At 44.0% G+C, this 23,716-nt stretch overlaps 2 pseudogenes; one reads left to right on the top strand and one right to left on the bottom strand.

Moving 5' to 3' along the window:
* Window positions 1-3,293: 3,293 nt before the first annotated feature.
* Window positions 3,294-5,428, bottom strand: LOC129052816 (ornithine aminotransferase, mitochondrial-like; annotated as a pseudogene).
* A 166-nt stretch (window positions 5,429-5,594) lies between these two features.
* LOC100441906 (putative protein SSX6) lies at window positions 5,595-12,837 on the top strand (annotated as a pseudogene).
* The last annotated feature ends 10,879 nt before the right edge of the window (window positions 12,838-23,716 follow it).

The raw sequence follows: 23,716 nt of genomic DNA, 5'->3' as shown, positions 1-23,716 counted from the left end.
TGGTGTCTTTTGAATTAGATGATACTTTAATTTTTACGTCTTTAACTATGTCAGATTCATTGTCTATAGCCTTGGAGTAATGTCAGGAAGTGCCTATGCCAACTCAAGATGTCTTACACTGTAATATTTTCCTAAATTGTCATCCAGTTCTTTATGATTTCACGTTTTCACATTTAAGTCACTGAATTTTTAGAATTTATTATTTTATGTGCTTCAAAGTAAGGATTTAATCTTTAGTTTTTGAAATGGATAGACACTTGTCAAGCAATCATTTATTTTACAACCCATCATCTGTTGCCCACTGTTTGGAAATGCATGCTGAAGTTTGCATATAGATTAGTCTGTTTCTTGACTTTCTATTTTGTTTCACTAGTAAATGTTTCCGTGTGTTTTCATTTTTGATTGCTGCTGTAACAAATTTTCAATAGCTTAGACAACGCTGGGCGCAGTGGCTCAGGCCTGTAATCACAGCACTTTGGGAGGCCGAGACAGGCGGATCACTTGAGGTCAGGAGTTCAAGACCAGCCTGGTCAACATGGCGAAACCCCCTATCTACTAAAAATAAAAAAATTAGCCGTGTGTGGTGGCCCATGCTTGTAATCCCAGCTACTCGGGAAGGTGAGACAGGAGAATCACTTGAACCCGGGAGAAGGAAGTTGCAGTGAGCCGAGATCACCCCACTGTGCTCCAGCTTGGGCAACACAAGTCAGACTGCATCTCAAAATATATATATGTAGCTAAGACAATTTTTGGAAAAGAAGAATAAGGTGGGAGGAATGGCTATACCATGTTTCAATACTTCTTATATAGCTACAGGAATCAAGTCTGTGTAGTACTGGGAGAAGAATAGACACATAGATCACTGGAACAAAATAGAGAACCTAGAAATAGCCCCACACTGATTTTTTACAAAGAGACGAAAAGAAGGAAGGATCGTCTGCTTAACAAATGGTGCTAGAGCAGTTGCAGAGCCATAGGCTAAAAAAAAAAAAAAAGAAAAGAAAAGACCTAATCTTCATATTTTTATACAAAAAATAACCCTAGTGGATCATAGATTTAAATCTAAAATATAAAACTAAAAAAAATCTTTTACAAGAAAGCATAGGACAAACGTCTGAGATCTAGGGCATAGTGAAGTGTTCAAAAAGCATAATCCGTAAGGAAAACAAATAAATTAGATTTCATCCAATTTAAAACTTGTGCTCTGCAAGATACCCTGTTAAAAGGATGAAAAAACAAAGTATGGACTGGGAGAAAATGTTTGCAAACCACGTACCCAAGAAAGGACTCACATCCAGAATATATAATGGATATGTATAGTACTCTCAAAACTCAATGGTAGGCTGAGCGTGGTGGCTCACGCTTGTAATCCCAGCACTTTGAAAGGTCGAGGTGGATGGAAGGCAAATCCCTTGAGGCCTGGAGTTCGAGACCAGTCTGGGCAACATGGCAAAAACCCATCTCTACTAAAAATACAAAAATTAGACAGGCATGATGATGCGTGCCCGTAATCCCAGCTACTCAGGAGGCTGAGACATGAGAATTGCTAGAAGCTGGGAGGCGGAAATTGGAGTGAGCCAAGATCACGCCACTGCACTGCAGCCTGGGTAACAGAGCGAGACTCTGTCTCAATAATAATAATAATAATAATAATAATAATAATAATAAACCTCAACGGTAAAAAATACAAACAAATAGTCCAATTAGAAAATCATGAAAAGATGTGAATATATATTTCACTGAAGAGGAAATAAGCAAATAAGCACATGAAAAGATGTTCAACCCTCATTTCCTTCACTAGATGCAAGTTAAGGCCATGATGAGGTATCACTACACACTTATTAAAATAGCTAAAATAAAAGACACAGTGACAACACCAAATGGTGACAAGGAGGCAGAGAAAGTGGACACCTCATTAAGTGCTGCTGGAAAGGTAAAATCTTACAGCCACTCTGGAAAGCAGTTTGGTAGTTTCTTATAAAACTAAATATGCAATGACCATACAATTCAACAATTACACTTCAGAGAAGTTAAAATGTATGCCCATCCAGAAACTTGTACACAGTTGTTCATAGAAGCTTTACTCGTAACAGCCAAAAGCTGGAAATAATCAATACGTTCTACAATAAGCGAATGGTTGAACTGTGGTACATCCATCCCATGGAATACTACTCAGTAATAGAAATGAGCTATTGGCCAGACACAGTGGCTTACCTTGTTATCCCAGCACTTTGGGAGGTTGAGGCAGGCAGATCATGACGTCAAGAGTTCAAGACCAGCCTTGCCAACATGTTGAAACCCCATCTCTATGACTAATACAAAAATTACCAGGGTGTGGTGGCGCACGCCTGTAGTCACAGCTACTCGGGAGGCTGAGGTAGGAAAATCACTTGAAACAGGGAGGCAGAGGTTTCAGTGAGCCGAGATCATGCCACTGCACTCCAGCCTGAGCGACAGAGTGGGACTCTGTCTCAACAACAGCAACAGCAACAATGAACTATTGATACACAGATATTAATATCTTGGATGAATCTCCAGGGAATTATGCTGAGTGGAATAAGCCCTTAAAACGTGATATACTATAAGATTTCATTTGTACAGCATTCTAGAAAAGACAAAATTGTAGAAGTGGAAAACAGATTAGTGGTTGCCAGGGGTTAGGAATGGTGGATGGGAGGAGAGTGAGTGTTACGAAAAATGAGTAGGACAAGGAATAGCATTGTGGTGATGGAAATGTTCTGTACCTTTTGTTTGTTTGTTTGTTTTCCAAAGGGATTCTCACTCTGACCGAGGCTTGAGTGCAGTGGCACGATCTCGGCTCACTGCAACATCTGCCTCTCGGGTTCGAGGGATTCTCCTGTCTCAACTTCCCATGTAGCTAGGACTACAGGCACCCACCACCTCACCTAGCTAATTTTTGTATTTTTAGTAGAGACGGGGTTTCTCTGTGTTGGCCAGGCTGGTCTCAAACTCCTGACCTCAAGTGATCTGCCCACCTCGCCCTCCCAAAATGCTGGGATTACAAGCATGAACCACTGCACCTGGCCATGTTCTGCACATCAAAACACTTTCACTGAATATAGATGCCATTACATTCTCTCACTTATGTTACAAAGCAAAAGGCAGCTTCATAAACACTATTCTATTATGTATCAACTGAAAAAACACATATATTCCAGAAAAAGGTTTTGAAGACACATGGGAGTGGAATGTGCCTGCATTAAGAGCAGAGCTTTTACAGGACCACCTGTCTCTAGTCGGCTCCCAGGGACCACTGGAAACAGCTGCTACACTCAGAACGACAAGATGGTCTTGTTATTGATTTCAATGGACTCTCAAATCTCATCCTCCTTGACCACCAGCAGAGGCAAAAACTGATGATGGCACCATGGATTGGCTGGGCCAGAAATCCATAATCTCGAAGTCATAGACACACCTTCCAAGCATCACAATCTTTGTTGTCTTGAATAACAATAGCATTTAATAATTCTTTTCCTCCTGGGCAGAGTGACTGACGCCTGTAACCCCAACGTTTTGGGAGGCCGAGGCAGGTGCATCACCTGAGGTCAGGAGTTCAATACCAGCTTGGCCAACATGGCGAAACCCCATCTCTACTAAAAATACAAAAATTAGCCGGGCATAGGGGCACCTGCCTGTAATCTCAGCTACTCAGGAGGCTGAGGCAGGAGAATCCCTTTAACCCGGGAGGCAGAGGTTGCATCGAGCCAAGATCGTGGCATTGCACTCCAGCCTGGGCAACCAGAGTGAACCTCTGACTCAAAAAAATAACTAAATGAATAAATAAAACAATCATTTTCCTCTTACGGCAGTTACAACATCAGAAGGTAGCTTCATGGGTTCATTTCTCAAGAGAATACCCATTTTTTCTGCATTTTCAGCAAGGTTTTCTTCTTCTAAAACCTCAAGGGCTGCAATGGCCACTTGGCAGCCTAGTGGATTGCCACCGTATGTGGACCCATGTTCCCCTGGCTTAATGCTCAGCATTATGTCATCGTCCCACAGCACTGCAGACACAGAGTATCAACCCCTAGAAAGGGCCTTTCCAAGGAGGACTATATCAGGTCTGACATTTTCATGATCAACAGCCAGCCATCTACCAGTTCTGGCCAATCCTATCTGTATTTCATCAGCAATGAACAGAACCAAGCTGGGAACATGAGATGGGATGAGGGTAAGTAAAAATACCAAAAAGCTTACTGTTCTTATGGAGAGTCAGCTGGTCTTTCTCTCTCTATTTCTTTCTTTCTTTCTTTCTTTCTTTCTTTCTTTCTTTCTTTCTTTCTTTCTTTCTTTCTTTCTTTCTTCTTTCTTTCTCTCTTTCTTTCTTTCTTCCTTCCTTTCTCTCTCTCTCTTTCTTTCTCTTTCTTTCTTTCTCTCTCTCTCTTTCTTTCTTTCTTCCTTCCTTCCTCTCTCTCTCTTTCTTTCCCTTCCTTCCTTCCTTCCTTCCTTTCTTTCTTTCTTTCTTTCTTTCTTTCTTTCTTTCTTTCTTTCTTTCTTTCTTTCTTTCTTTCTTTCTTTCTTCCTTTCTTTCTTCCTTTCTTTCTTTCATTTATTTATCTATTTATTTGACAATCTTGCTCTGTCTGCTAAGCTGGAGTGCAGTGGTGTGATGTCAGCTCAATGCAACCTCTGCTTCCCAGGTTCAAATCATTGAGTGAGCCCAGGAGGTCAAGACCAGCCTGGGAAACATAGCAAAAGGCAGGGTGGTGCATGCCTGTAGTCCTGAAGCTGAGGCGGGAGTATCGCTTGAGCCCAAGAGGTTGAGACCAACTTGGTCAACATAGCAAAACCGTCTCTACTAAAAAAACAAAACTAAAAATATTAGTGAGGGCTGGGTGGTGCATGCCTGTACTGTAGTCCTGAGATCGAGGTGGGAGGATTGGCCAATGTGCTGGGATTACAGGTGTGAACCACCGCTCCTGGCTGATTGCTGCATCTTGAAATGCCCCATATTCTGTCTAAGTGTTGATGGGCTCTTGTAGTCTCAGAAATTCTAGCTCACTTCCTTCTAATGATTTACAAATCACCCAGTAATAGCCTCTAAATCCGTTCACAGTAGCCATGCTCATTTCTCTTCAACAGAACAGAACCCCCCAACACTCTGCCTGATCAGATCCATCACCAGAGAGACCATATTATCTCTGGGACTCACTTCCCTTCCTTTTTTTATTGAGTGAGGGTGTCAGAACGCCCTCACTCAATACAATTACATAGTCATGTCCTTTCCTCCCCAACAAGGGTCTGTACATCTTTCAGGGTAAGCCTAGATCCAGGGAAACTACTAACAAGAGTAGCCAACCCCCTCCTAAAGACTCAAGGCTGCTTTGCCCATAGGAAACCTGTCATCCCCAATCAATACTTCTCCCAGAGACCCCTGGTTCCCTGTTTTCATCTGACTTCTCCTCATGGCCTTACTCAGGGACAGATAAGCCCCGGATGGAGAAATGCAGCACCTGATTCCAGGTGACTGAGTGTGGCCAGCCTTCACAGCTTTCTCCCTCCACAAGACCAAAGGTCCTGTGGCTGGAAAGTCTCAATCTGTTTCACTTGCAGGTCAGACTACTCCCGGTGCCATGAACGGAGACAATGACTGTGCAAAGAGAGCTAGGGATGATGCTCAAATACCAGAGAAGACACAAAAGGTGAGGTGACCTGGAGGGGGCATAGGAGTGGCCCAGGGGACAGTGTGGGGTGACCAGGTTTCTGAGGAGGGGAGGACAGAGATACTGGAGACAAGGAGCAGGGTCTCGGGGGAGATCTGGACCCTTGGGAGCCTCCCACCCTCGCTCTGTCATCACCTAGCATCCCTGGAGACAAGTCTGTGACCTTGCACTACGTTTGGTGACTCTCAGTCCATTCTGGAAGGTGGGAAGAGAGCCAGCCAGCAGCATTAAAGCCCTACTGTGTGGCAGGGGTGAAGCTAGGGAAGGTCCCACGTGTTCTGTCAGTTAGCCATGGCATCAACCAGGACTGATTATCATCCCCACTTCCCAGATCCAGCACACAGGAAGTGGCTCCAGCTGAATGGCAGACATGCCTAGCTCAGTACTGCCAGAATTCCTTTTTTTTTTCCCCTAGGCCTTCGATGATATTGCCAAATACTTCTCTAAGAAAGAGTGGGAAAGATGAAAGCCTCAGAGAAAATCAACTATGTGTATATGAAGAGAAAGTATGAGGCCATGACTAAACTAGGTAACAGAAAGTTCTAGGTACAGACAAGTCTGGGGACACATGAGCATCCCTTTTCCTGCTTTGGCTACTTCTTAGGCTGCAGAAAGTACCCCACATTTTCCTTTTGTGCAGGGAAAAATCGCAAAGCAGCTTCTGGGTGTTCTGTGCTTCTGTATTCTGTCAGGGCTGAGGGCAGGGACTGGCCACAGTGGGGCTCATACCTGGATCCTGCACGTTTCTGTGCCTTAGGCCTCTGTTCTGATGAGTCCAACTGTCTCTGTGGCATCCTGGCACCCCCCGACTGACACTACCTTCCTTCTCTCAGCTTGTCTGTCTTTTGAGTCAGACTCTCACCGTGTCACCTAGCCTAGAGTGCAGTAGTGCAATCATAGCTCACTGAAGCCTCGAATTGCTGGCCTCAAGCAATCCTCCCGCTTCAGCCTCCCAAAGTGCTGGTACTATAGATGTGAGCCACCGTGCCAGGCCTAAGCTTCTCTCTTAGGGAATAAACATTTTGCATCTTTCTAGGTTTCAAGGTTGCCCTCTCACCTTTCATGCATAATAAACGGTCCGCAGATTTCCAGGGGAATGATTTTGATAATGACCGTAACCACGGGAATCAGGGTGAGTAGATGGGAAGGGGCTGGAAGGGGTGTCCTCAAGCCCAACTGCTTTTCAGCTCAGCTACCTGGGAAAGATCCTCAGGCATTTGTTCCCTCATACACATCGGGGCTGAGTGAAAAAAAAATTGCGTGCAGAAAGTTAACTACAGAGGCCATTCATATAAAATTTTAAAACACGCAAAACAAGAATATATATTTTTATAGACAATAAGTAAATGGTAAATGTATGCAAATATGAATGTGAATAAAAAGCCATCAAATTAAGGTGACTGGCTGTAAGTGGGGGAGGGAGGGAAGGCAGGGATTGCTGAGTGCTGCACAGACAGCTTCAGCTGTGACTTGTGGATAGTGTGTTTTCTTTGTTTGTTTGTTTGTTTTTGAGATGGAGTTGTGCTCTTGTCGCCCGGGCTGGAGTGCAATAAGGCAATCTCAGCTCACTCTGACTTTCAACTCCCGAGTTCAAGTGATTCTCCTGCCTCAGCCTCCAGAGTAGCTGGGGTTACAGGCGCCTGCCCTCACACCCAGCTAATTTTTGTATTTTTGGTAGAGACGGGGTTTCACCATGTTGGCCAGGCTGGTCTCAAACTTCCTGACCTCAGGTGATCCACCCGCCTCAGCCTCCCAAAGTGCTGGGATTACAAGTGTGAGCTACCACGCCCGGCCTGTTTGTAGTATTTCTAATATTCTGAATAAATAAATCAGACCTAACATAGCTGTGGGGTAATATTGAGATCCGACTGGACTCAATACTATTCCCCATACTTTTCTGTGTGTTTGAAATATTTCTTTTTAAAGGACTTGTTGTTCTTCCTAAGCACTGTTAATGAATCAAAAGACAGTTAAGAAAATGTTAAAAGTGATAAAAAAAAAAAAAAGAAACTATGAAAACTGTGGATCCGCCAAAAACTTCCAGAGTTTGTTTCATTAACAGCATGTAGGTATTGGATAAGTATCTTAGGAGTGAGGGTGATGAACACATTATGTAATAAGCATCGCTGTTTCTCTGTATTTTATCAAAACCAAATAGTCTTCTCATTCCCAAACAGCCCCAATTCTCCGTGATGAGCTTGGAAGAGAGTTTGAAAGAGTGATCCCTCATCCAACACAAAGACAGCTTTCCCAACTTGTCAGTGAGCAGAGATAACACAGAGTGAAAAAAAAGACAAGTTTTTGCGTAGAGATTTTTGATCATTTCAAGAATATAAAGGGGACATATGTGTTTACTTGCTCTTCTGCTCTAACAACACAATTATAAGACAAGGTCAGAAAGTCCAAACTGTCTCCAATAGACCTGTTACTCCCCAACTAAACAGGGCAGATTCTACAATCTCCCACAATCATTACAAGAGGCCTGAAAAGCCAGTGCTTGAGTATCTGCCAAGTTTTTGACATTAAAGGAGTGTCTTTATACTGAAAATATTTCAGAGCCACTGGACTAAATCATCCATGGTTCATCACACATTTAACAGCTTAATTCACATACCATAAGATTCACTCATTTGAAGTGTACAATGATTTTTAGTTGCACATCTTGAGTGGATACAGTTCAGATTCCCAACCAATCAATTTAATTATTTGGGAAAAAGTAAAAGATATGTAATGGAATAAGATGAGACTGTGATGGGGTTTAGTCCCCATTTGATAAACCATAAGACAGTAAATTCTGAATTGATGCCACAGATAAATGAACCAACTATGACTAAACATAATTTAGAAGCAAATCTCAAATAACTCCTCAACAATGAGTGGACTCATAACCCTCTGCTGCAGAGTGCCCTCATGCAACAGAAGCCTCTCTAGAGTTTGGAAACCTTTACCAACAAAGAAAAATTCTGATGTATTCTCTTTCAGTTGAACGTCCTCAGATGACTTTCGGCAGGCTCCAGGGAATCATCCCGAAGGTGAGTGTCTCTCAAATCTAAGGGACCAGAGAACCTTTGTCCCTCCACGGATATGAACACTGGTAAGAGTGGGAGAATATCAAAAATACCCTCACTGCCTCCTCCCCATGTCTATCACAACACCTGATGTAGCATCAATGGCTTGATAATACTAACAGTTGTGATCCTTAATATTTCTCTCGTTTTCATAGAGATGCCATATATTCTAAACAGTTTACATGGATTAATTTATTTAATCCTTAAGAATACCTCTACGACGACGTTTCTATTACTATCTCCAAATAATAATGAGTCACACACTTCAGTTATCATCCATATAAAAGCCATGTGACTTGGCACAAATCTTCTAAGTTCTCTGAGATCCAGACTTCTGGTCAATGAAATGGCAGTAAAGAATCATAGTTCATGTTTTAGATCATAGTTATCAGCAAAATAATAATGAAATGAGGCTCTCGTTGTACAGAGATTTTAAAGAATTTTCCTGAGGCGCAGTGGCAGTGGTAGTCTAATCCAGAGCTCCAAGCCATTTAAAGCTCATTCACGTTTGCATTTGTTTATGAAGTTCAGATGTTGCTCACTAGGGCTTCACCCCATAGGGCCTGCTGGTGCTTCCATTGAGACACCCACTCTTGCAACAGGAAGGACCAACTGGCCTCTGCTCCGTTACCAGGGCCACTCGCATGGCTTAGGAATCAGTTTGACTGTTGGTCCCTCCCTACTGTGAGCTCCTTGAGGGCCTTGTCTGCAAGTGGGGCATCCGGGAAGCCCTCGTCCCAGCCCAGGGGATCTCTCGGAGTCCCCTGAATGAGTGATCCCACAAGTGCAGATTCAACTCTGGTTTACAGCGTAAAGGGATCTGGGAGTTGGGTTGCCATTGTGGAGACCAAATTCAAAGAAGGATCATGAAAAGTATTGTTTTTTATTATTACTACATTTAAACAGTGTTTGCAAGCTCAGAGAGGACTTTCCTTTAGCTTGTTTTACATGTATTTTTCACTATTTCATAAGTGAAAAAGCTGTATAAATGTAGTTTAACAATGTTGGTCAGTGACACATCCCAATGCAACCAGAATTGGTATGGTGCCACCTCACTGAATTCCACATTCAATGTTGGTGCCTCGGTAGGGTGGTATGCCAGATCTGGTACTGCTTTCTTTGCTGCCTGGATTAATTTCAGCAAACCATTTCTTTCCCTCTCCCTTCCCTGTATTCATCTCCCCGCACCATCTTTCCCAGCAGTGTTTTGTTCCCTCTCTATGTTTTTATATTTACTCTCTGAGCAGCTGTCTACAAGCTTATATGGGATCCCTTGTATTTTATAGAAGGTCTTCCTTTTGTGGACCTTGGGAATTCTTAGAATGCTATGCTCCAAATCTTCTGTATACCAGACTCTCAATTACATGGAGATTTTTGCTGTTTGCAAGAATGTCAATCTTAAAACAGTGTGAAGATAAGCATTCTAACCCTGGAAACCCCAGTCATTTAGGCCATTCCTTTCCCTTTTAACCTCCCAAGTTTCTCCTAATTTAGGCATGTGTAACTCTCCCAGCGTTGTTGAGCACATTGATTAAGGTAATGCATGTGAAGACGCTTTGTAAGCTCTAGAGCATTATAGAAATGTCACTGATACAGTTTATCTGTCACCTTCACATTATACAGATCATGCCCGAGAACCTAGCAGAGGAAGGAAATGATTCGAAGGGAGTGCCAGAAGCATCTGGCCCACAAAACGATGGGAAACAGCTGTGCCGCCTGGGAAAAGCAAGTAGCTCTGAGAAGATTCACGAGAGATCTGGTAAGAGGAAACGATTTGGGAACAACCCCTCTGGCTTCCCTGGCTATGTTCAGGTGTGTGGACTGGGTGTGTGGCATGGATCCCAGACAAGCCTGGGTCCAGGCTGGGCTGAGGAGCTCGCCCAGCTCCCGATGAGATGTTAGGCATGACTTCCAGAGACACACACTTGAGTTGTCGTCCATATAAATGTGCTCAAGCAATTCTATCTGTGATAACCTGGGATCATATCATACTCAGCTCAATGCCTGATACCCAATACAGGTGTACTTCAGAGATATTGCAGGTTCAGTTCCAGACTGCAATAAAGTGAGTCACACACATTGTGTTTCGTTTGTTTCGCAGTGCATAAAAACATTATGTTTGCACTATTCTATAGTCTGCTAAGTTTGCAATAGCATTATGTCTAAAAATGTACATACCCTAATTTTAAAATAATTCATTGTATAAAAATGCTAACAATCTTCTGAGCCTTCAGTGAGTCACACTCTTTTTGCTGATGGAGGATCTTGCCTCGGTGTTGATGGTTGCTGGCTGATCTAGGTGGTGGTTCCTGAAGGGTGGAGTGGCTGTGGCAGTTTCTTAAAACAACACAACAGTGAAATTTGCCACATCGATTAGCTCTTCCTTTTATGAAAGATTTCTCTGTAGTATGTGATGCTATTGGATAGCATTGTATCCATAGCAGAGTTTCTTTCAAAATTGGAGTCAATCCGCTCCAGCTATGAAAGTCCTAGATGGCGTCTTCTTCAATATAGAAGGCTATTTTATCCATATTGAAAATCTGTTGTTTAGTGTAGCCACCTTCACAGTGATCTTAGCCAGATCTTCTCGATAAGTTGCTGCAGCTTCTCCAACAGGGTTTGCTGCTTCACCTTGAACTTTTATGTTATGGAGATGGCTTCTTTCCTTAAACCTCATGAACCACCCTTTGCTAGCTTCACACGTTTCTCTTGCAGCTTGTTCACCTCTCTCAGCATTCATGGACTTGCAGAGAGTTCGGGCCTTGCTCTGAATTAGACTTCGGCTTAAGTCAGTGTTGTGGCTGGTTTCATCTTCTGTCCAGACCACACAAACTTTCTCTATTTCAGCAGTAAGTCTGTTTTGCTTTCTTATTTGTGTGTTCACTGGAATATTAGTATTATTATTTCCTTCAAAAACTTTTCCTTTGCATTATATACTATTATTTCCTTCAAGAACTTTTCCTTTGCATTCACAGCTTGGCGGTTTGGTGCAAGAGGCCTGACTTTCAGCCTATCTTGGCTTTCAGCATGCCTTCCTCACTAAGCTTAGCCATTTCTAGCTTCTGATTTAAAGTGAGAGACATGCAACTCTTCCTTTCATTTCAACACTTAGTGGCCATTCTAGGGTTGTTAATTGTCTTAATTTCAATGTTGCTATGTCTCAGGAAATAGGGAGGCCCAACAAAAGGAAGAGAGATGGGGAACAGCTCATCCGTGGAGCAGTCAGAACACACACAGCATTGATCGATTAAGTTTGTCATCTTCGGTGGGTACAGTTCCCGTTACCCCCAAAACAATTACCCATAACAGGGTGATTACAGTCAATAATAACTTAATTGTACATTTTAAAAAACTAAAAGAAGTGAAATGGATTGTTTGTAACACAAGGATAAATGGTTGAGGGGATGGATACCCTATTTTCCGTGATGTGATTATTACACATTCCATGCGTGTATCAAAACATCTCATGTACCCCATAAGTAGATATACCTATTGCGTATAAAAATAAAAAACAGAAAGTATTTTAAAAGACAAAAAAACAACTACAATAATAACATCAAAACTCACTGATCACAGATCACTATAAGAGATATAATAGTTAATGGGTGCAGCACACCAACATGGCACATGTATACATATGTAACAAACCTGCACGTTGTGCACATGTACCCTAAAACTTAAAGTATAATAATAATACAATTTAAAAAAAACACAAATATATTTGAACCTAATTATATACATTCAGAACTTCATACAAATTTGGACTGGAGTTGTATACAAATTTATTCAAGTAGTAAAATTAAAAATAATAATAATAATAATGGGTTAAGGTCTCAGCCTCTCTAAGCCAGAGAATGTGAAAAACTGGATAAAGAAGGCCCATGGGCACTTGGGATGGGGAGGCATCTCCTTTTTTTTGAGAAAACAGAGCCTAACACTCTCCAACCTACCCAACTCTTATCTTCCAACTCTTCTCCATCACAGGACCCAAAAGGGGGAAACATGCCTGGACCCACAGACTGTGCGAGAGAAAGCAGCTGGTGATTTATGAAGAGATCAGCGACCCTGAGGAAGATGACGAGTAACTCCGTAAGTGAACCTTTGGCTCATCCCCCACATCCCTGCAGATGTGCTATTCTGTTATGGTACCGGTATCCCATCTTGTCACTTATTCCCCCAATCATTCCCTTCTCATAATTTTCTAGGGTACAGCATTGAGGCTGAGTGATGAGATTTTCCATGCTCTTTCTACTCCCTGCCCTATATATCCAGGGATCCTCCCTACCCAGGATGCTGTGGGTTCCCAAACCCCAGGTCAGCCCTGATATGCCGGCCACACCTTCCTCTAGCCTGGGAATAGATAACCCAGGCAAGGAAGTCACTGTGGCATGAGCAGAGGGTTCACTTCAAGGAACCGTGGAAGGCGTGTGCAGGTCCTGGGGTAGGGCAGAATCAGAGTGTGCGGGGTCTGCAGGTCAGGAGGAGTTGAGATTGAGTTGTCACACAGTGGGAACTCACTGCCACTTACTTTCCTTCTCTCTTCTTGCCTCAGCCTGAGGGATATGACACATGCCCATGAAGAGAAGCAGAACGTGGTGACCTTTCATGAACATGGGCATGGCTGCGGACCCCTCATCATCAGGTGTATAGCAAGTGAAAGCAAGTGTTCACAACAGTGAAAAGTTGAGCGTCATTTTTCTTCGTGTGCCAAGAGTTCGATGTTAGTGTTTCCGTTGTATTTTCTTACAGTGTGCCATTCTGCTAGATATTAGTGTTTTCATTGATGAGCAAGACATACTTAATGCATATTTCGGTCTGTGTATCCATGCACCTACCTCAGGAAACAAGTATTGTCAGGTATTCTCTGCATAGAACAGCACTACCCTCCTCTCTCCCCAGATGTGACTACTGAGGGCAGATCTGAGTGTTTAATTTCAGATTTTTTCCTCTGCATTTACACACCACACACACACACACACACACACACACACACACACACACACACCAAGTACCACTATAAGCATCTCCCATCTGCTTTTCCCATTGCCATGCATCCCGGTCAAGCTCCCCTCACTCTGTTTCCTGTTCTGCATGTACTCCCCTCATCTGATTCTTCTGTATCAGTCACTGACAGTTAATAAACCTTTGCAAACATTCCCCAGTTGTTTGCTCCTCTCGTTATTGTGCACACAGCTCTGTGCATGTGTGTGAATATTTCTTTAGGAAAGATTCTTAGAAGTGGAATTGCTGTGTCAAAGGAGTCATTTATTTAACAAAACCCTCATGAGTGTGTCCTCGTGCTGAGCACTGTTCTAGGTGCTGGAGAGACATCGGGGAACAAGGCAGACAGATGTTCCTGACCACCATTCTAGAGGAGGATGTTTCCAGTTGTTTGTTTGTTTTTTTGTTTGTTTCTAGAGACAGGGTCTTGCTCTGTCCAGGCTGGAGTGCAGGAGGATGATCATAGCTCAATGCAGCCTTGAACTCCTGGGCTCAAGCGATCCTCTCACCTTGGCCTCCTAAAGTGTTGTGATTACAGGCGTGAGCCACCACACCTGGCCTCCAGTTTTTATTTTGATAGAGACTATACACTTCAGTCCTGGAGCAGGATTCTGCAGCAGGTGTTTGGGCATCTTGGCCTTCGCTCTCTGAACGATTTTTGCATTCTAGGGCTGGGACGGTCCATTTGGGAGTATGTGGGAGGAGACACAGATGAAATCGTCATCTGGGGAACGTGGAAGAATCAGGCAGATGCGTGCACTGTAGACCCTGTGATGCACAGGGAATAGAAGAGTCCACTTAGTCTCCATGCAGGGGATCAGTGGTGGGAAAGTCCCCTGGACAGAAGCATGAGACTGCCCATCAAGGGTCTCACCAACCAAGGGCCTGGGGGCTGGGGTGGGAACGATGATTTGGGAATGGGACCGTTCTTTCTCACAGATACCACTGCACGGTGCGGAGGTGAAACAATTGTGGGGAAGGAAGGGCAGAGGGGAGTCCATTTTAGAACAAACCAGTGTGTGTGAATGGAGACATTAAAGCTCCATTCACACACAACAAACTTGAAACACCAGCCCCAGGTGGAGGCAGGATTGGAGCTGTTTTGACCATTCATACCCCATCACCTTGGCCTCCTGGTTCTCCCCAGCCTTAGAAGGAGGACACTATCATCATTATGGCTATATAATAGATGAGAGATGAAGTCCCAGACAGATGGTAGGTGTCTTGTCACAGGTCCTACAGCTGGCAGGTGCAGGAGGAGCTAAGTTTGGAGCTCACTGACTTCAGAAACATTAAGGAGGAAAGGTGTGTGTGGTGGAGGGAGGGAGAATTGAACAAGCCCCGGGCTCTGTTTCCAATCACAATGTAAAGGCTGTGGGTTCATTTACCCAAGACAAGGAGCCCTAGGGGAGACAGAGAGCAGGGAGGGAGAGGCAGTCGTGGTCATAGTGGGGACAGTGGGAGACAGAGATGTGCAGCGTGGGCAGAAGAGGGGCAGACAAAGAAGCAGTGGATACCCAAGGCCACGTGTGGGCTGTCACAGCCACCAGAGGGAGAGGGTGCCAGGAAGGAGTTGTGGGGCTCCAGGAGCAACAGAGTTTCCCCAGATCTGTGAGCATGCCCTGCCTGGCACTGCAGGAAGAGGTGGCTGCCACCCAGGTCAGTGTGGACGTACCTCTACCTGTGTCTTGGAGGAAACAAATTCTATTTTATCCCAATGTAGTTCTATATTACACAAATGTAGCATTCAGCTACTGGATATCGAGTGCCTTATCTTCCGTGTAAATACAGCAGAGGATACTCTAAAAGAGATACTGAAGGATTTGATTTTTCTTTCTCCCTGGGAAGATGGAATCCATAAGTTGTGTCCCCCAGCCCACAAGACAGGTGCAAGGAAGGGTGGCTGGAAGATTGTGAGTCATGACAGGGAACATTTTTCCTTAGGTTCCTTGGGTATGTAAAGTTCCCAACTATCTGTCTATTATGGATAGATAAAGAGTGAACATGGTCCCATCTCCCCAAAGGTGTTTCTCTCCTTCATTATTACTGTGAAGGGGTAAAGTTACAGCAAGTTGTGATACATTACTTGTTGGGAGCAAGCCCCCCAAAATCTGGCCATAAACTGGCCCCAAAACTAGCCATATAGAAAATCTCTGCATCACTGTAACATGTTCATAATGGCCCTAACGCCCAAGCTGGAAGGTTGTGGATTTACGGGAATGAGGGCAAGGAACACCTGGCCTGCCCAGGGCGGAAAAGCGCTTAAAGGCATTCTTAAGCCACAAACAATAGCATGAGTGTTCTGTGCCTTAAGGACATGCTCCTGCTGCAGTTAATTAGCCAAATCTATTCCTTTCATTCGGCCCATCCCTCGGTTTCCCATAAGGGATAATTTTAGTTAATCATATATCTATAGAAACAATGCTAATGACTGCTTTACTGTTAATAAATACGTGGGTAAATCTCTGTTTGGGGCTCTCAGCTCTGAAGGCTGTGAGATCCCTGATTTCCCACTTCACACCTCTATATTTCTGTGTGTGTGTCTTTAATTCCTCTAGTGCCACTGGGTTAGTTATGGTCTCCCCAACCGAGCTGGTCTTGGCAATTAATTTTTTGGGTTTTTGTGAGACAAGATAGTGCTCTGTCGCCCAGGCTGGAGTACAGTGATGCAATTACAGCTCACTGCAGCCTCGATCTCCCAAGCTCAAGGGATGCTCCCACTTCTGCTTCCTAACTAGCTGGGATTACAGGCACATGCCACCACACCCAGCTAATTTTTGTATTTTTTGTGGAGATGGGATCCCACTATGTTGCCCAGGCTTGTCTCGATCTCCTGGCCTCAGCAATCTTCCTGCCTCAGCCTCCCAAAGTGCTGGGATGACAAGTGTGAGCCACCTCGCCAGGCCTTCACTTTCTTTAATGAACAATTATAGAGTTTCATCTTAGAGACAAAAGTGGCTACTGCCAGCCAATCTGTCTGTGGTGTTGGAGGGGAATCTCGCTGATTCAGATGTTTCTAATGAACTTTTAAATACCTGATGATTATCCTAAGGCCCTTTCCAGCTCCGTGTTTTTTTGATTCAGAGTTTGGAGTTTTTCAGAGGCTTTGTTACAAAGAGCATCTCCTGACTGGGCGCAGTGACCCATGCTGTAATCCCAGCACTTTGGGAGGCCGAGGCAGGCAGATCACTTGTCAGGAGTTCGAGAACAGCCTGGCCTACATGGCGAAACCCCCGTCTCTACTAAAAATATAAAAATTAGCCGGCCTTGGTGGCGGGTGCCTGTGAATCCCAGTTACTGTGGGGACTGAGGCAAGAGAATCACTTGAACCTCGGAGACAGACCCTGCAGTGAGCTGAGATCAAGCCACTGCACTCCAGCCTGGGCAACAGAGTAAGTCTCTGTCTCAAAAAGCAAACAGCATCTCTTTACTACAGTGATTTGAGCCTGTGGTCTTGTCTCCTTGGGTTTCTCTATCAGTCTGATCCCATCTACTCTATCTCCCAGGAATGCCTCAATATTTCTGGTGGACCACTGACACGTTTTCCTATTTTCCTCTACTGTTAAGAATTGATGGCCAGGCACGGTGGCTCATATCTGTAATCGCAGCACTTTTGGGAGGCCGAGGTGGGCGGATCACGAGGTCAGGAGATCAAGACCATCCCGGCTAACACGCTGAAACCCTGTCTCTACTAAAAAGTACAAAAAAAAAAAATTAGGTGGGTGTGGTTGTGGGCACCTGTAATCCTAGCTACTGAGGAGGCTGAGGCGGGAGAATGGCATGAACCCGGGAGGCGGAGCTTGCAGTGAGCCGAGATTGCACCACTGCTCTCCAGCCTGGGTGACAGAGCAAGACTCTGTCTCAAAAAAAAAAAAAAAAAAAAAAAAAAAAAGAATTGACCCTTGAAAACATTTTCTTCCCAGTTCAATGGAATGTTGAGTGGGGCACGGGATCTATCTGCCATATTGCTCCAGTCATTTGGTTTTAGATATTTCATGTACTTTTGTCACAATATAAGTGTAATTTTTCTCAATTTGGTTTTGTGATTGGTTATTACAGGTATGTAGAAAACCTGTCTATGATTGTATATAATATTTTTCTATGGCCATACCACCCTGAATGTGCCCGATCTCGTCTGATTGTATATAATATTTTGCTACCTGTCTGGGTGCAGCTTCCCCTGCATTTTGGCACAAGACTCAGTCTGTTTTATTCTGCAAAAGAAAACTGACAGCAGTGGCTTACGCCTGTAATCCCAGCACTTTGGTAGGCCAAGGCGGGTGGATCCCCTTAGGACAGGAGTTCAAGACCAGCCTGGCCAAGATGGTGAAACCCCATCTGTACTAAAAATACACACAAAAAAATTAGCTGGGCATTGGTGGTGCACGCCTGTATTCCCAGCTACTAGGGCAGCTGAGGCGGGAGGATCACTTGAACTCGGGAGGTGGAGATTGAAGTGAGCCGAGATCGCCCCAGTGCACTCCAGCCCGGGAGACAGGGATTCTATCTCTAAACAAAAAAAGAAAAAGAAAAAGAAAAAGAAAAAAAGAAAATTCACTTCACAGGCAATAGATAGTTTTATAAAAGGATAATCTGTGGAAGATTTCATAGGGGAGACTGATGGAAAGAAAGGAAGTATATATTTTACAGAGCTGAGCAGTTCGCTGCAAAAATCAACAGAATTGCCTTTTTCTCCAAAAATTTTACCCCTAAGCTATTCTACTACTGGTTCTTCTAGTCCTTTCCTCTATTCCAAATCCTCAAATTGTCCATTTCCTTATTGGGATAATTTTCCTCTGCCCAGATCTGGGTCCTCCACAACACTTAGCACTCTCTTCGAGTGTTTGAATGCCCATTGTTTTAGCTCAGGTTCCCAAGGAAACAGAATTTGGGCCATGCAGGACACCTCTAGACAGACTATGCTGAGAAACCATGACTGGAACGGTGCAGGGGGAGAGGAGAGGAGAGGCAATTTATGGACCTGGCTCTCACTCCTGGTTCTTTTTCTTATTGGTCAAAATTTACCCCACAGTCAGGCACTCTCCTACACTTCTAGATTGCATCATCTGCCCCTTTCACAGCTGTTTGGAAAGCCAGATCCCACACTTTGAAGTGTAGTGTTTCATACAATACAAAAATGGTAGCAGAGGCCAGGCGCAGTGGCTCACGCCTATAGTCCCAGCACTTTGGGAGGCCGAGGCAGGCAGATCATGAAGTCAGGAGTTCGAGATCATCCTGGCCAGCATGGTGAAACCCGTCTCTACTAAAAATACAAAAATTAGCCGGGCATAGTGGTGCACACCTGTAATCCCAGCTACTCGGGAGGCTGAGGTAGGAGAATCGCTTGACCCTGGGGGGCTGAGTCTGCAGTGAGCTGAGATCCCACCGCTGCCCTTCAGCCGGGGTGACAGAGCAAGACTCCGTCTCCAAAACAAACAAACAAACAAAAGTGGTAGCAGAAGTCAGAAAGTCCAGATATGTAGCTAATTGGCCTGCTCGTACAGCAGCAGCCAAGGGTGAAAACTGAATACTCCCAGTCAAATCCTAAGTTCACCGAGTAATTGGAGTACCCATCTGTGTTAATTAATTGCTTTTATCTGAAAGAAAAATAAAACTCGTGTCTCTATGACAAGCAGGTGCTTACAGCTTGGAGCGAGGCACCTAGGCTAAACTCGCCTGCTGACAAAGAGACAAGGACATCATCTTCCTCAATGTTCACATTTCAAAGAGATGGCTCCAAGGCCCTGAAGAAAGACATTCCTAGGGGACGGGCGTGGTGGCTCACGCCTGTAATCCCAACACTTTGGGAGGCTGAGGCTGGAGGATCACTCGAGGCCTGGAGTTCAAGTTCAAGACATTCCTGGGTTCTAGGATGGCCAGAGGCTTACAGATCAGAGGAAGAATTTACAAATACAAATTTTCTCAAGGAAACGCTCTAAGGAAAGTGAAATGGGGAAAGGTCTCTTCTTGCCCTTTTGGCAACAGGAAAAACTCAATTTATGTTTCGTTACCCTTACAATTTCCCCCTTTTGTTATTGTTTTATTGGAACACTACAATTTTCTAATTATCTCCACTGCTGTTTCTATCTTTCTCTGGGTAGTTTACGGCCACCTAGATATCCAACAAGTCCATAGTAAGATGCAAAGCAAAGCAATTATCAGGATTATAATAGAATGATTTTTTTTTTTTTTCAGGACGGAGTTTCACTCTTGTTGCCCAGGCTGGAGTGCAATGGTGCGATGTTGGCTCACTGCAACCTCCGTCTCCTGAGTTCAAGCTACTCTCCTGCCCCAGCCTCCTGAGTAGCTGAGATTACAGGCATGTGCCACAATGCCCAGCTAATTTTGTATTTTTTGTAGAGATGGAGTTTCACCATGTCAGCCAGGCTGGTCTTGAACTCCTCACCCCAGGTGATCGGCCCACCTCGGTCTCCCAAGGTGTTGGGATTACAGACATGAGCCACCACTCCCAGTCTAGAAAGAGTTTTTAAATTCATTATAGTACTCACCTTCTCGGGGCGGGGCACCTTTAAACACATCATACTGGTTAAATGCATCAAAGTCAAAATAAATTATAGAGAGAAATCCCTAAATCAAACGCTTTATTTGGGAATCACAAAATTGCAATTCAGGGCATACACACGGACTGCGGTGGTCTTCAGTATGTCCAACGAACAAACAGAAGTTGGAAACTTTATCAGAAAGAAAAATATTACACATTGTTTTGAAATGAGGCTCATTGGCACTGGAGAAGCTGGTTTGTTCGCACAATCAGCCTTCACATTCCCTCTTTTGATGAAGATCTTTCTTTGAAAACCTCACTGATCAGCCATCTTAAAGTGAGGCTTCATTGTCACTGCATGCCAGGATGGACCTGTGCCAGTTGTCTTTGTCCCATGTCAAGGGAAAGGTAAGGGAGTCTATATCAGAGACATGGGCCACATTTGAGCAAAAAAGAGGTCAGAAGGAAAAAAAATTCAGGCAGATTTGTCTGGAGTTCAGCAACAAGTTCCATCTTATTAGTCCCATCTGCATTAGCAATCATCTTGAAGCACTAGGCCAACATTATCCTGTTGGGAGAACTGGCTTAACAAATATTACACAGACAAAATAATGGAGCTCAGAGATCATAATACAAAACTACTTAACAATTGTTGTATTGTGTCGTATCGTATCGTATCGTATCGTATCGTATCGTATCGTATCGTATTGTATTGTATTGCATTGCGTTGTATTGTATTGAGATAGAATCTTGCTCTGTCACCCAGGCTGGAGGTCAGTGGCACAATCCCGGCTCACAGAAACCTCCACCTCCTGGGTTTAAGCGATTCTCCTGCTTCAGCCTCCGAGTAGCTGGGATTACAGGTGCCCACCACCACTCCAGGCTAATTTTTGTATTTTCAGTAGAGACAGGATTTTACCAAGTTGGCACTCACTGCAACCTTTGTCTTCTGGGTTCAAGCAATTCTCGTGTCTCAGCCTCCTGAGTAGCTGGGATTACAGGCACCCGCCACCACACCTGGCTAATTTTTTTGTAATTTTCATAGACACCAGGTTTCACCATGTTGGCGAGGCTTGTCTCGAACTCCTGACCTCAGGTGATCTACCTGCCTCGGCCTCCCAAAGTGCTGGGATTACAGGCGTGAGCCACCATGCCTGGCCCAACCTAGGTTTTTAGATAAACCCAACCAATTGCCAACCAGAAAATTTTTAAATCTACCCATAAGCTGGAAGCTCCTGCTTCGAGTTGTCCTGCCTTTCTGGACCAAACCAATGTACTTCTTAAATGTATTTGATTGAGTCTCCATAAAAATCTATAAAACCAAGCTGCACCCCAACCTCCTTGGGCAACTCAGGACCTCCTGAGGCTGTGTCATGGGCCATGGTCACTCCTATTTGACTCAGAATAAGTCTCTTCAAGTGTTTTCCAGAGTTTGACTTTTTTCATCAGCAGACTTCAGGAACAGAGAAGAATCTGTTTTTAGTCATTTTATGGGAAAAAGTTGGAACTAGTCTATTCTATATGTAGATAACAAGAACTCAGCTGGGCGCAGTGGCTCACACCTGTAATTGCAGTACTTTGGGAGGCTGAGGTGAGTGGACCACGAGGTAAAAAGATCGAGACCATCCTGGCTAACATGGTGAAACCCCATTTCTACTAAAAATACAAAAATTAGCTAGGCGTGGTGGCATGCACCTGTAGTCCCAGCTACTCGGGAGGCTGAGGCAGGAGAATCGCTTGAACAGGGGAGGTGCAGGTTGCAGTGAGCCAAGATCGCGCCACTGCACTCCAGCCTGGTGACAGAGCGAGATTCCATCTCAAATACAAACAAACAAAACACCAAGACCTCGAAACAATGCACAGAGCTACAATCTAATAACGGATCTATTAGAACTTTTCTTTAGCAACATAATTTTTCTCTATATATTGATCACTTAGGAATCTCAGATTTAAAAACCTCTTGAGGATAGAAAGTCAAACCAAGGCAGACCTTAGATTTCACCTACATTCTTAAGGTTCCTGAGCCTGTCAGAAAGTGACCATTTTTATTTACTCACTGTAAAGCTAAAAACACTTGAAGTTAGCCATTCCATGCATTTTGATGAAAGCCTTGGTAATATAGCCAATGTTTTATTTATTTTTTTTCTTTTTGAGACAGGGTCTTGCTCTGTTGCCCAGGCTGGTGTGCAGTGATGAGATCTCAGCTCGCTGCAGCCTGCACCTCCTGGGTTCAACCAATTCTCCTGCCTCAGCCTCCTGAGTAGCCGGGATTACAGGCGTGTGACACCATGCCTGGCTAAATATTTTTGTATTTTTAGTAGATATGTGATTTCACCGTGTTGGCCAGGTTGCTCTGAAACTCCTGACCTCGGGTGATCCACCCGCCTCAGCCTCCCACAGTGCTGGGATTATAGGCGCAAGCTACTGAGCTCTGCCCTATAACCAATGTTTTTAATTGTATCCCTCTATAAAAAGAGAGCAGAGATTTTTTTATTTGGTTTTTTGTTTGCTTGTTTGTGCTGAAAAAAAAAAAAAAAGTGGGCTAGGTTCAATGCCTCACACCTGTATTCCCAGAACTTTGGGAGGCTACTTGAGCCCAGGTGTTCAAGACCAACTTGGCCAACATAATGAGACAAAAAAAAAAAAAAAAAAAAAAAAACAAGGAAAAGAGAAAAGAAGAGAAGTATGGTTTTATTACTACCTGCAGATAGGGCCTGCATGAGGTGGTAGATGTGCTGGGCTCAGGGGATGTGTGGGCTGTGAGGAGATGGTGGGTGAGGCTGGAAGGAAACAGGGTGGCTTGGAAACCAGGCCCAAGGGATCCTCAGATCCGCTTCTTGGAATGGGCAGCCTTTAAAAAAGAGTCATGGTAAGCCACAGTCATGCCATCCATCAGATGCATCAGATTCTTGGAAATCTAGCTGCCCATCACTAGTGAGGTCCAGTTTCTTCATCATGTGGTCAAAGGCACTGGTGCCCTCTGGTTCTTCATGAAGGCATCCAGTTCTCTATTCATGAAGCTTGGGAACTTCATCTTGGAGTGAATGCTATTGTAATCATCCTTTCCAGCCTATTTCTGGAAAACAGCAATCAGGGACTCTGTAGGGCTGGAGATTTTTGCCATGTTGGAGTTGAATGAGGCACCAAGGGCAGGTTTTTACTGGACCTGTGTAAATAACCATATTGTCATAAGAATATTTCCAAATAGTTTTCAAATTCTGGAGGAATCAAGTAGAAAGAAAAAGCAAACATTTCCATCTTAGTTTACAAAAGTATACTTTACAAAATTGTTATAAACTATAGATAATTTAACAGAGAACATTTTCTCTTTTTTTTCTTCATTTTTTTGAGAAAGGGTTGCACTCTGTTGCACAGGCTGAGTGCAGTGGTGCAAACACAGCTCCCTGCAACCTCTGCCTTTTGGATCAAGTGTTCCTCCCACCTCGGCCTCCCAAGTAGCT

Source organism: Pongo abelii, chromosome X (genome assembly GCF_028885655.2).
Source record: "Pongo abelii isolate AG06213 chromosome X, NHGRI_mPonAbe1-v2.0_pri, whole genome shotgun sequence".
Classification (NCBI taxonomy): Eukaryota; Metazoa; Chordata; class Mammalia; order Primates; family Hominidae; genus Pongo; species Pongo abelii.
The sequence above is the reverse complement of the archived record's forward strand: the minus strand, read 5'-3'. Positions and strand labels throughout refer to the sequence as shown.